The sequence below is a fragment of the Prionailurus bengalensis genome, chromosome B3 (genome assembly GCF_016509475.1).
Source record: "Prionailurus bengalensis isolate Pbe53 chromosome B3, Fcat_Pben_1.1_paternal_pri, whole genome shotgun sequence".
NCBI lineage: Eukaryota > Metazoa > Chordata > Mammalia > Carnivora > Felidae > Prionailurus > Prionailurus bengalensis.
Window position 1 is genome coordinate 8,661,972 of NC_057355.1, and position 11,009 is coordinate 8,672,980.

Consider the following 11,009-nt stretch of genomic DNA (forward strand, 5'->3'; position numbering starts at 1 on the left):
TTCAGTGCCTTCATTAGAAGGTGGGCATAATAATTGTACTCAACTTACAGGGTTGGTGGAGAGGTGAAATAAGATATCGTGTGTGAGGAAACTGCTCCCAAAGGGGTAACGGCCCTTCTTTTTCTTGTTCCCACTTTATCACCACTGTTGTGGAGCTCCTGTGAAGAGTTCCAAGAACAGTGCAAAGAGCAAAACCCCAGCACGTCAGAGCAGGCATGAACTAGAGCTTCTCTCCTTGCTGCACAGATGCACCTTAGTTTTGGTCTATGTTTCAGTGAGTCAATTCTCCTAGAAAGTAAGCTCTGGATAAATGAGTTGTGTCCGTGCCGTGTAAAGGATATTAGGCCCCAGCATTACGAAAACCACTTGTGGCTCTTTGAACCGAAACAGGAAGCACGATCTCAAATACAACAGAGCCCTAGACAGAGATATGGTTAAGGCATGAGTAGAAAATGGCTCAAGTCAAGTGCCTTTACAATTGTTCCCTTTATTTAGTTAATACAACTTCCTGAGTGGCGGTCTGCCTTCCCAGTGCTCTGACTGTTGGGAACTATGACCCAGGTAAGTGGAGTCTGCTTTTGTGAAGCAAGTGTGTGTTTATGTTTCCAGAAAGGCATACAAGATGAGGGGCACAGACACAAGGAAGCAACAGTTTCCTTAAGACGCCTGCTATATCTTACGGGTTCTAAATATACTCTCACACACCCAGGAGGAGCTTGACATATGGTGAGATCTTAAACACTCACTCATTCGAAGAGAATCGCATTAAGCATCACACAGTCTCAGTGCAGAAGTAGTCTCATCATTGTGCTGGAAGTCACGCGACTTGTGTCTGTCACAAGTTTGACAGAATGAGTGACCTCACAAAGATATAAAACTTGTTTTCATCGTCTATGAATTATAGATAACTATGCCTGAATTTAGGTTAGACACGGAAATGATATCTCTACCGCTGGAATGTAAGCCTCTAGAAGCATGGATTTTGTTTTGTTTACTGGTTTATCCTCAGTGCTCAGAATAGCACCTGATGCCTAGAAAATGTTTGATAAATGTGACTTGAATGATTGGATGATTTAAAAACATAAGGTGGCTAGGCAAATTCAAAATATTTATGTTATTGTAGTATTATCACTATAATTATTGTTCGCTTTATGTATGAAATTAATCTTTAAAAGTTCTATATGAAATTGAATACTTGAATGCCATCAATTCAATTCAGTTATGCAATAACCGCATTTGGGTGCACACGGGCTGGGTCCTCTGAAAGGCCATATGGATACAAAAGTGGACAAGAAAGAAAGTTTCTATCTGTATGGTAGTTATATTATAATCCAGCTTACCAAGTACTTCTATTTTTCCAGTAAAGAGACGTTCTTATGAAGAAAATTCCACAAGTTACTACACTGAACATTTTTGAGGTGGATCAAGAGGCAAATGACATTGAAATTGCCCAGTTTCTAAACTTATCATCAAAACAGAGAGCAGTAGAGAAGCAGGGGGCATGCTTTTCTTTATTTTATAGATGAGGCAACCAAGACCATAAAGAGAAGGATTTTTTGAGCTTCCCTTTGTTGGGACCATCTTTCCTTCTCTTCTCAACCTGGAAAGCCCCCATTCATTCTTCAAGGCACAGACCCCATGTCCCTTTGAGAAAGCATTTCTAACTCCTCCAGGCTGAGTTGATTGCTTCACCTGTACTTGATTCTGGCCTCTACTATAGCAATAAGAACAATCATCTGAAATTTTCCTGGGTATAAGAATCACATAGGGTACTTTTTAAAAAACCCCAATCCATGGGCCCCATTTTGGTACAAGTGGATGGGAGTTTCTGATTCTCCATATGCATCACTGGAGAGTCTGTATCTTAAATATGAATCTGAGGGAAATGTCAGGAGACATGGAAAGCATTAAATTAAACCAGAATTCAAGGGTGCCTGGGTGGCTCAGTTGGTTAGGCCTCCGACTTCAGCTCAGGTCATGATCTCACAGTCCATGAGTTTGAGCCCTGTGTCAGGCTCTGTTCTGACAGCTAAGAGCCTGGAGTCTGCTTTGGATTCTGTCTCTCTCTCTCTCTCTCCCTCTCTCTCTCTCTCCCCCTCCCCTGCTTATGCTCTGTCTCTCTCCGTCTCTCAAGAATAAATAAATGTGAAAAAATTTTTTTAAAAAATTAAACCAGTATTCAGCTAACATGCTTTTGGCTGCAAGTAAGCACACATTTAGTTTAGACTGGGTTAAGCAATAAAGTTATTTATTAGCTCATATAAGATGAAGTCCAAATGCAGAGCAAGATTCAACTAGTTGCTTAATTATGTTATCCAAAGCAGTTTCTCTCTCTCTCTCTCTCTCTCTCTTTTCTCTGCTATCAACAGCTTTAACGTCTTTAAGCTAGTTTCACTTATCGGTATGGAATGGTCTTTTAAGACAAACCAAACGCTGGGGAATTTTTTTTCCTACCAAAAATCTCTAGAAAGTCACTTCTAGTGTTTCAATACCCCAAAGTGGCTTAGACCCACATTCATCCCTGAATCCATCAATAATAATGAGGTGGTGGGGGTGAGATTAGCATAACTGACTAGGAATAATCAGCACTGGGAAATCAGCCATAATGCTTTAGGAATCTGGAAAGAGGTGTATTTGCACACATCTGGTCTTCTCCACTAGAGCATTTTTAACTGAGGTCAAGAATCATGTTGTATTTATGTTTGTGTATGTGTAACACCTCGCACAGAAGGTATTCAGTCAGACTTTGCTGAATGGATGTTTGTATGAATCACATACTTGCTGGAGGCAGAAATGGTAGACCCAAGTGTTTTCACTCTCATGGCATTGCTCTTACACACTGTGATTGAAGGAAGTTCCTTTAAGCAGCCTGTGATACAAAGGAAGTAGGAAGGTGGAAATGGTATTCGAGACAGGCCTCCTCGTTCAGCTATTCCCCTACTGAGCCTGGCAATTCAAGTGATAAAATAACTTCTCTGCCTAAAATGTCCAGGAGTGTGAAGCATTGAAATATCAGGGTCCTTTTCTGTACCTCTCCCTTCTTCTGATTCTGCCTTTGTAATGGACTTTATAATCACATATCCGTTAATCCGAACACTTCTTAGGAGGTAATCATAATAACTCGCCTAGATCTAATGTTGTCGAGAAACATTTTATGGCCCTAGGATACATTTTCATCCAAGTTATTAAAGTCCAATTACATCATGTTTTCTTCCAAGGAATGCCAAGTACTTGAGGGACATTACTGCAGTCAATCTCACTCGTCTCTTGGAAATAATTTACACAGATATAGCCTTGATATTGCAGATAGAGCCCTCTGCTCTTCCTCCCCAAAGAGATGGGAAAATGTACTTGTTTGCCTAAGATCACACAATAGAGCCATACAGGGGGGTATGGGGATGAAAATGGAAATTCTCTTTTTCCATTAGCTAATACACGTAGCCTTCCTTCATGAAATCATCAGATCTGTATAGTGTGCTTTTGATGAACAAGAACCTACCATGTCAAGTGGTCAGGTAAATTTCACATACAAGGAATAAAACTTTAAGTTTTCTAAGAATAATTTCTGGGCTCTATCATGACTCATATCACAAGTGCCTGTCTTAAACCAACCAGCCTGTTAGAAATAATCATGAGAGAACTAAAAATTATAGTATTTATTATTTCTTAGTATCTATGATATTTTGGGGTAGATTAAAGCATTTTATAGGACCAACAACAACCCCTCAAAGATAGACTGTTCTTTCTCTAAGACCTGAAGCTCAGATGCTGTTATGATGTGGACAGTCATTCAAACGAAAAGGGATGGTCCCAGAATTCAGATCAAGTGTCTCTGTCCAAAGCTGAACACCTCTCTCCGACACCATACTGCTCTGGAATATTTGAAATGGGGATTTGGCAGAAGTCTATTTTGTTGAATTTGGACAAGTCACTTAATGTCTCATTGAGTGAAATTCTTCAAATGAAGGCAACTTTCTCCGCTCCAATTGTACAGGTGGACAACCTCCACAACTCCTCTAGAAGGAAAGGACTCCAACAGGAGGGGCAAATCCTTCTCATCAACTGGACTCAGAAAAGGTGTGTAATCATTGTTGCAAGATCACCTGCAGGTGTCTTAGGACACTGCCTATTTTTTTCAATCAGAATAAATCCTTGGAAATCCTGTGGAAAAGTCCTCCAATACAAAAGAATATTCAACTTCTTCCTTTGCTGTAAACTAGGTTGAAGTATTTTCTGTGTTGTTGAAAGGCTCAAGCCACTTCTAAACAGCAGGCATTTCTGCTACAGTTGTTGTAAAGAAAGCAGGACCCCAGTGGGCACAGAGCAGTAAGTAAGCTCCATAAAGCCTAAGATGAACACAATACCAATGGAACATCCAGTGAGAGAGCAAAGAGAGCATGGTGTCAGCTTCGTTTCACCCAGCCTCTTTATCTTGCCAAACCTTTCAGATAATAGAGCACGCATATTTAAATTCAAAAGGGTTTTTATGATTATTTAATAAAATGGGGATGAAGTAAGCAAATAACTGTTGAGAAGTAACATTTAATTTCCAAGAGTGCCCTGAGAGACATATCATGGAGTGAAGCCATTACAATTACTTGGAAATTCATTGTCAGGACCATTAAACTAATTCAGGCTACAGGAAAGTACCCAACAGTATCATGAAGTAGGTGCAAGTGGCCCGGGTCAGAAAATAAACATTGTAGCAACAGCATACAGGACTGGGTGGAGGGTTAGAAATTCCAAATCAAAGGCAAAATATTCAGCCAATTATCTCCCAGCTCAGGATCTTAAAGCATCAAAGTGCAGGGCTGGAAAGAGATTTGAGACACCCTCAAGGGCAATCAGTTCCCACTAGGTAAGAATATATTTCAACCATACCAAACTGATGGATTTTGACGTGTTTTTAATTTCAGGTTTCACTTTTTATTTCGCTTCTAGCTCCCCGTCTGGTCTGCTCCGCTGCTGCAAATGCCAAAAATAATATTTGTCATTGACCACACTGGACATGTTTAGGATGGGATTTAAAAATGGCTCCTCCCCCATTTTAACACCAATATTGTACAGAGGAAATGGCAGAATACAGCCCCAGCACATTCAGCACTGTTTCCCTCTCTTCCAAATCTCTCATCCTTCCTTTGTTCATCACTGGTACCCAAGTCCTTCTTACCAGCTGACGGCAAATAATTTCCTTCAAGACAAACCATCATGTCTAATTCAATGGTGTATCTCTACCCTCCACCCCACTGTATGTATGTATGTATGTATGTGTGTGTGTGTATATATATATAGATAGATATATAGATACACGCATATATATATATAGAGAGAGAGAGAGAGATTAAATGCATTTAATTCAACATATTTTACCTGTATAATCATTTTAGTTACCCCCTTCAAAAGGAAGAAAGTACTCAAAAAAATAATTGATATGGAAATAGAAAAATTAAGAAATTAGTTTGATGTTACTATATCCTTATTGGAATCTTTTACCTTGCTTGGGCTGAATACTGATGTAGTCATGTGTGTGTGTGTGTGTGTGTGTATGCAAAATATTTGCACACACACATATATACTCACATATATATACATTTGTGTACACATACATATACTCAAAGGCACTGTAAGAAATTAATATAAAGGGTCACCTTGATTTAAAACAGTATTTCTGAGCCTGTTTTCCTTCTCAGCATTTATATTTCTAAATAGAGCTATCTCTGTTAAAAATTAGAGATAGTAGCCTCTATTGGGTCTTTTATAAACCTCAACAGAAGAAAATTAAATTGGCTATTGTTTTTTTTTTTTAAGTTTCACAGTGAGATAGCTTTAGGAAGGTAAATGGAATATGTACCAGCTTGTTCTCATCTTGAAAACTTTGATGACTCTTTTATAGATTTTCTGCAAAGTAATTAAAGTCCAATTAATTGGAAAAATATACACAATGGGTATTCTGAATATTATATCTCCAACGGAAGCAACTTTTATTACCTTAAACGAGTGGCTGAGCCAGTGTTGCAAGTTTAAATTCTGAGCTCCTAAGCAAATAACTCAAAAAACACACTCTTGCACTTTGCTAGCTTCCAAATAAACTCATCTCCGGTCGAGAGGTTCCTCACCCGCTTTGGGAATCCATTTTGGAGCAGTCTGGGCAGTATGCTGGTATCCCGTTCGTATCTAATGGCCACACATGCAGAATTATGCTGTAAATACAATGATTTTCAATGGGCAGGAGAAATTGACCACTGACAGGAATCCAAGGGGAGTATTTCTATGACACACACACAAAAAATTATCAATGAGTTTTTATGTGTTCTCAGAACCTAGACTTTTACTTCCCAAACAAACATAAATTCAGCCGTTGGCTACACAATGCCCCTGTTTTTCTCCCATTTATGCTCTATTTGTAAATAATAGGAGTTGCCTTTACAATTCCATATTCTGAATGGATCAACACACTAAGGCTTTCTTTTTCATTCATATTCGGTCCAAAGGAGTCAATATGGGACTCAGCCCATGCTCTAGGCCAACCACTCAGGGACTCAGGCTGCTCTTACCTGGTAGCCTTTCTTCAAAACACAGCTCAGCGTTTCCCAGTTATAACCCAGCTGGCAGATGGGAGAGAGGAGACACATGGGGAAGACACACAGGTACAACTTTTATTATTTAACTGTAAACAAATCACTTTCACTCACTCTCCATTGGCAAGAACTGCTCACATGGTCTCTCTCACCTGTAAGGGAGTCACACAGTTTGCCTCGAGAGGAAGAGGAAATGTGCTAGACATCTCGCAGGGCTCGGCCACGTTTTCTAGGCTTTGCCTCTGTTCGATCTGTTCTTTTCCATTTTCTAGCTCTCTTCCACCTTCACCAAAGAAATCTATCATGGGAAGATGATGATCCAAATGTTTTTTTTTTTTTTCTTTATGACTTCCATTATTCCCCTTTATGAAGGTAACACAGACTCAAGTTTCAGATTGAACAGACATCATTCTGAGTCTACCACACTACAAGAAATTGCCATCTACCTTAGGCCATTTAATGTAGAAGCAAACATTATAATCTGAGTTTTAAGATGAGAAATCTGAGGCCCAGGAATTGACGAGCCATATACAGAAGGTAATTTGTGGAGTTAGCTTTCCAATTTGTTCCCGAGATGGATTTACTAATACATCTAACTCAGCCGATTCTTTTACCAGCAAACATTTTATTTTGTTGTTTTATTTTGTACCCAGTTATTTTCTTTATCCCTTTCTCATTTGCATTCCTTCTTCCAACTTCTTATCTAGTTATCTGTAAACAAAACACCTCACTCTGTGTATCCCTATTCATGCCTGTTGTGAATGAGAATAGTACTAGCAATATATTTGTATCAAGAAAAAGTATGTTGTTTTGTAAAGAAATTAGAAGTAACAATATATGGTTAGTGGTAGCAGTTTTGAAAACTCTTACAAAAGCCCAGAATCCTCACAAATTTTCTGTTACAGCTGACTTTCTTGAGGAAATAATTTAGTTAAGCAATTTATTTTTCTCTTATGGGGGTTTATTTCGTTGTCTAATATGTATCATTTCTAGTGTCTGGCATTCTGTTAGTTGCATTACAAATGTATAGCATTTCAGCTGCATTATTGTTACCTATATTTCTAGCCAGCCTAAGAACCTCTCAGCAATGTAAAACATTGCCTTCCTGGAAAAAATGAGTAGGAAAAGAAATTTCTTGCAACAGATTTTGAAAAAAAAAAATTGGACACCATCTCTGTGGCTCTTTTTTGAATTCTGTCTATAACTTCATTAGCCAACTGATTCTTAGGCAACACTAGAGAGTTCAAACTGATTTTCTACCTCCCCTAGAGTATTATTTCTGTATATCACAACTTAGACCCTGTTAACATGATTTCACCTTCTCTTGTATTTTGGAGGCCAGTTTCACCTGTGTTACCTAAAGCTCAATCCCCTATCTTATTCCTGACACATGGAACCAGGACTCACAGAGGTCTCTCTTTCCTTTTTTCCTATTCCCATTTTCATAGGATCTAGTTCAGGTTTTGGAATCTTGGCTCTGTGTGGTATTGGGCATGCTAGGCTAATTTCTCTCAACTACTGCTTTTTCTATGTCTTTGCAATGTAGAGTCATGCCTATATGCCAACCAAAGCCATACCTTGCAGAATGGTTGTTAAGGCAAAAGGAGGTTCTGTGCATCAGGCAGCTCTCTTCCAATGTCCAGTACAGAGATGACACTCCACAAACATGACCATTCGGTATTCATTATCTATTGCTATATAATGGATTATAATAAATTTAGTGGCTTAAAGCAATGCACACTCATTATCTCATACTTGCTGTGGATCAGAGTCTGGGCATGACTTGAGTCTTCTATTTCAGAGCTTCCAAAAGGCTATAATTAAGGTATTGGTCTGGTCTGGAATCTTATCTTAAGGCACAACGGGGAAAGAATTCATTTCTAGGCTGATGTGGTTGTTGGCAGAATTCATTCTTCAAGGGCTGTTGGACTAATGGCCTCAGTTCCTGGATGACTGTTAGACAGAGGCAGCCCTTAATTCCTTGCCTCTTCAAGATGGCAGTTTGCTTTATTAAAGGTAGCATGGGGGACAGTCAATAAAGAGACTCTGCTAGCAATATGGAACTTACAATCTCTTATAACCATTCACTAAGGTGAGATCCCACCATCTTTGCTATTTTCTATTATTTGAAATCAAGTCACTAGGCTGGCTTATGGTTAGGTGGGGGGGGGGGGATCAAACACAGCATACATATCAGGAAGTGGAGACCATTAATCACCATCTTGAAGCTGTCCAACATACTTCACAATCATATTTCCCCTAAACTTTAGCTTCTGCTATGTCTTCGCCAATATATCGAGTATTTAGTATATGAAAAGATATGAAATATGTTTCCTGTCATTTACAAAACTCATAGTGAAGGAGTTTGTATTCATTCTTCCATTAAGCCTCTTTTACAAAAGAAGCAGAGATATTAAAAGAATGGACTTTACAAACACGCTCAATGGCTTTCTGTGTGATTTAATGATCCGGCATGGGGAACCCGTGAAGAAGAAAATCCAGCAAGTCAATCAATCATAAAATCAGAGACTCCAGGCCTGGAGGACACAGTCTATCAACCGATCAATCAATACCTATTGTGCACTTGCTGTTTTCAAAACCTTTGCTAATTGCCAAAGTCCAGAGTCTGAAGGGGGAGAAGAACTACCACGATTGAAAAGGAGCTTGATAAATTAAAGCTGAAAATTAATTTAGCCCTCAATTATTTTGATATATAAACAAATGTTGAAGCCAGCTCCTTAGAGGCAGGGGAAAATGAAGGAGAGGATACTGCAGGGAGAGATGGAAAAAAACCCGGCAAAACTGGAAGAATGCTGGGAAGAGAGGGCATTGCCAGGAGGCCACAGGGGCCCAGCGACTCTAATTAGGGAAGTTGGCCAAGCATTTGGTTCTCTGTATGTAAATGAGAGGGAGGCATACACAGTTAGACTCTGGAGTGCCATGGGACCAGGAAATATGATTACACCACATACAAATCATTTAAGTTCAGAAGAAGGTTAGAGGAAGAGGGGCCAGGTTCATTCAGAGATGCATAATTGAACAAATACAAATCAAAACAGCAAGCAAGAAAAAAATCAGCCATGGAATTGTTTTTTTGTTTCTTTTTATTTTTGTTTTCAACTGCAGCTCTATAGAGATGGTAAGATCAGGATTTTCGAAAAACAAGTTTAATAATGGATTTTCTGTACATGCCTTTCTTAAATAATTCTGGAAGCTAAATATACACTGAAGCATTAAGAGAGAATAAAAAGAAATATTCAGTGTTTACAAGTTTGGGTGTGTTTTATTTTTAATAGTGCTGAACTCGAAGTTTCCTCATTCTGGTTTATGTAAAAGTCAAAAAGTGTCAGCAGTGTCATTACTATTGGATTTTAAATGATTTTATCAGTCAAAACCATGCATTAGGCTTTCAAGTAAAAAATGGCAGATTAATCCAATGTACTTATTTTTCCTCTATTTTAAAACCTATTGAAGTGACAGCACATGTTTAATAAAAGAAATGAAAACCAGCAATTTGACTCCTAGGTATACTCCTAAAAGAAACTCAAACATATGTTCAGAGAAAGACGTATAATACTAAGTTCATATCGGCCTTATTCATATAATCCCAAACTGAACACTATCTAAATGCCCAGCAACAGTAGAAAGTATAGACAAAGGGGTAATAATTTCATGTTGATAACATGTGCAACTATGAGAACAAATGAAGTAAACACATGTAACAGTATGGGGAAATCTCCAAATATGAGGCTGAAGTTCCTTGAAGACACAAAATATATAATATAGGAACCTGCTTGTATAAAGCATTCAAACAGACAAAACTAATATGGTGTCAGGAAGCGGATGCCATGGGCGAGGCGAGAGCTAGTCATGATACACGCACAGAAGGAAGGTTTCTGAGATATCTGTTAAGTATCTTTTTCTTAACTTGTGAGCTGGTTATACAAGTGCACTCTTTCTACAAATTAATCAAGTTGGGACCCCTGGATGGCTCAGTCAGTTAAACGTCCAACTTGGGCTCAGGTCATGATGTAGCGGTTCATGAGTTTGAGCCCCGCCTTGGGCTCTGGGCTGACAGCTCAGAGCCTGGTACCTGCTTTGGATTCTGTGTCTCCCCCTCTCTCTTCCCCTCCCATGCTCACACTCTGTCTCTGTCTCTCTCTCAAAAACTGAATAGAGCATTTTTAAAAAAATTAGAAATTAATCGAGTTACATGCTTATATGAAAGTTTACGTATGTGTATGTTTTAACAAATTAGGTATGTTAACAAATGAATAAATACATAATCTTTAGCAGGGCTGGAAAGATGGGAGGGGTGCCGTTAGCCTATGTGGCCCTTGTAGCATTTGTAAGAGATGGAAAGCTGATGGAAAGAGCAGAAGAGACGATAAAATACCTGGGAGCTGAGAAAATTGCTAACACATGCAAGTG

General features: G+C 38.9%; 1 long non-coding RNA gene across 1 annotated transcript; it reads right to left on the reverse strand.

Moving 5' to 3' along the window:
- Positions 1-3,641: 3,641 nt before the first annotated feature.
- On the reverse strand, positions 3,642-6,682 carry LOC122467794. Its single transcript, XR_006293067.1, has 2 exons — positions 5,852-6,682; positions 3,642-4,965 (listed from the first exon to the last, which is right to left on the reverse strand). It is a non-coding gene; the product is annotated as an uncharacterized LOC122467794 (long non-coding RNA).
- Positions 6,683-11,009: the final 4,327 nt, after the last annotated feature.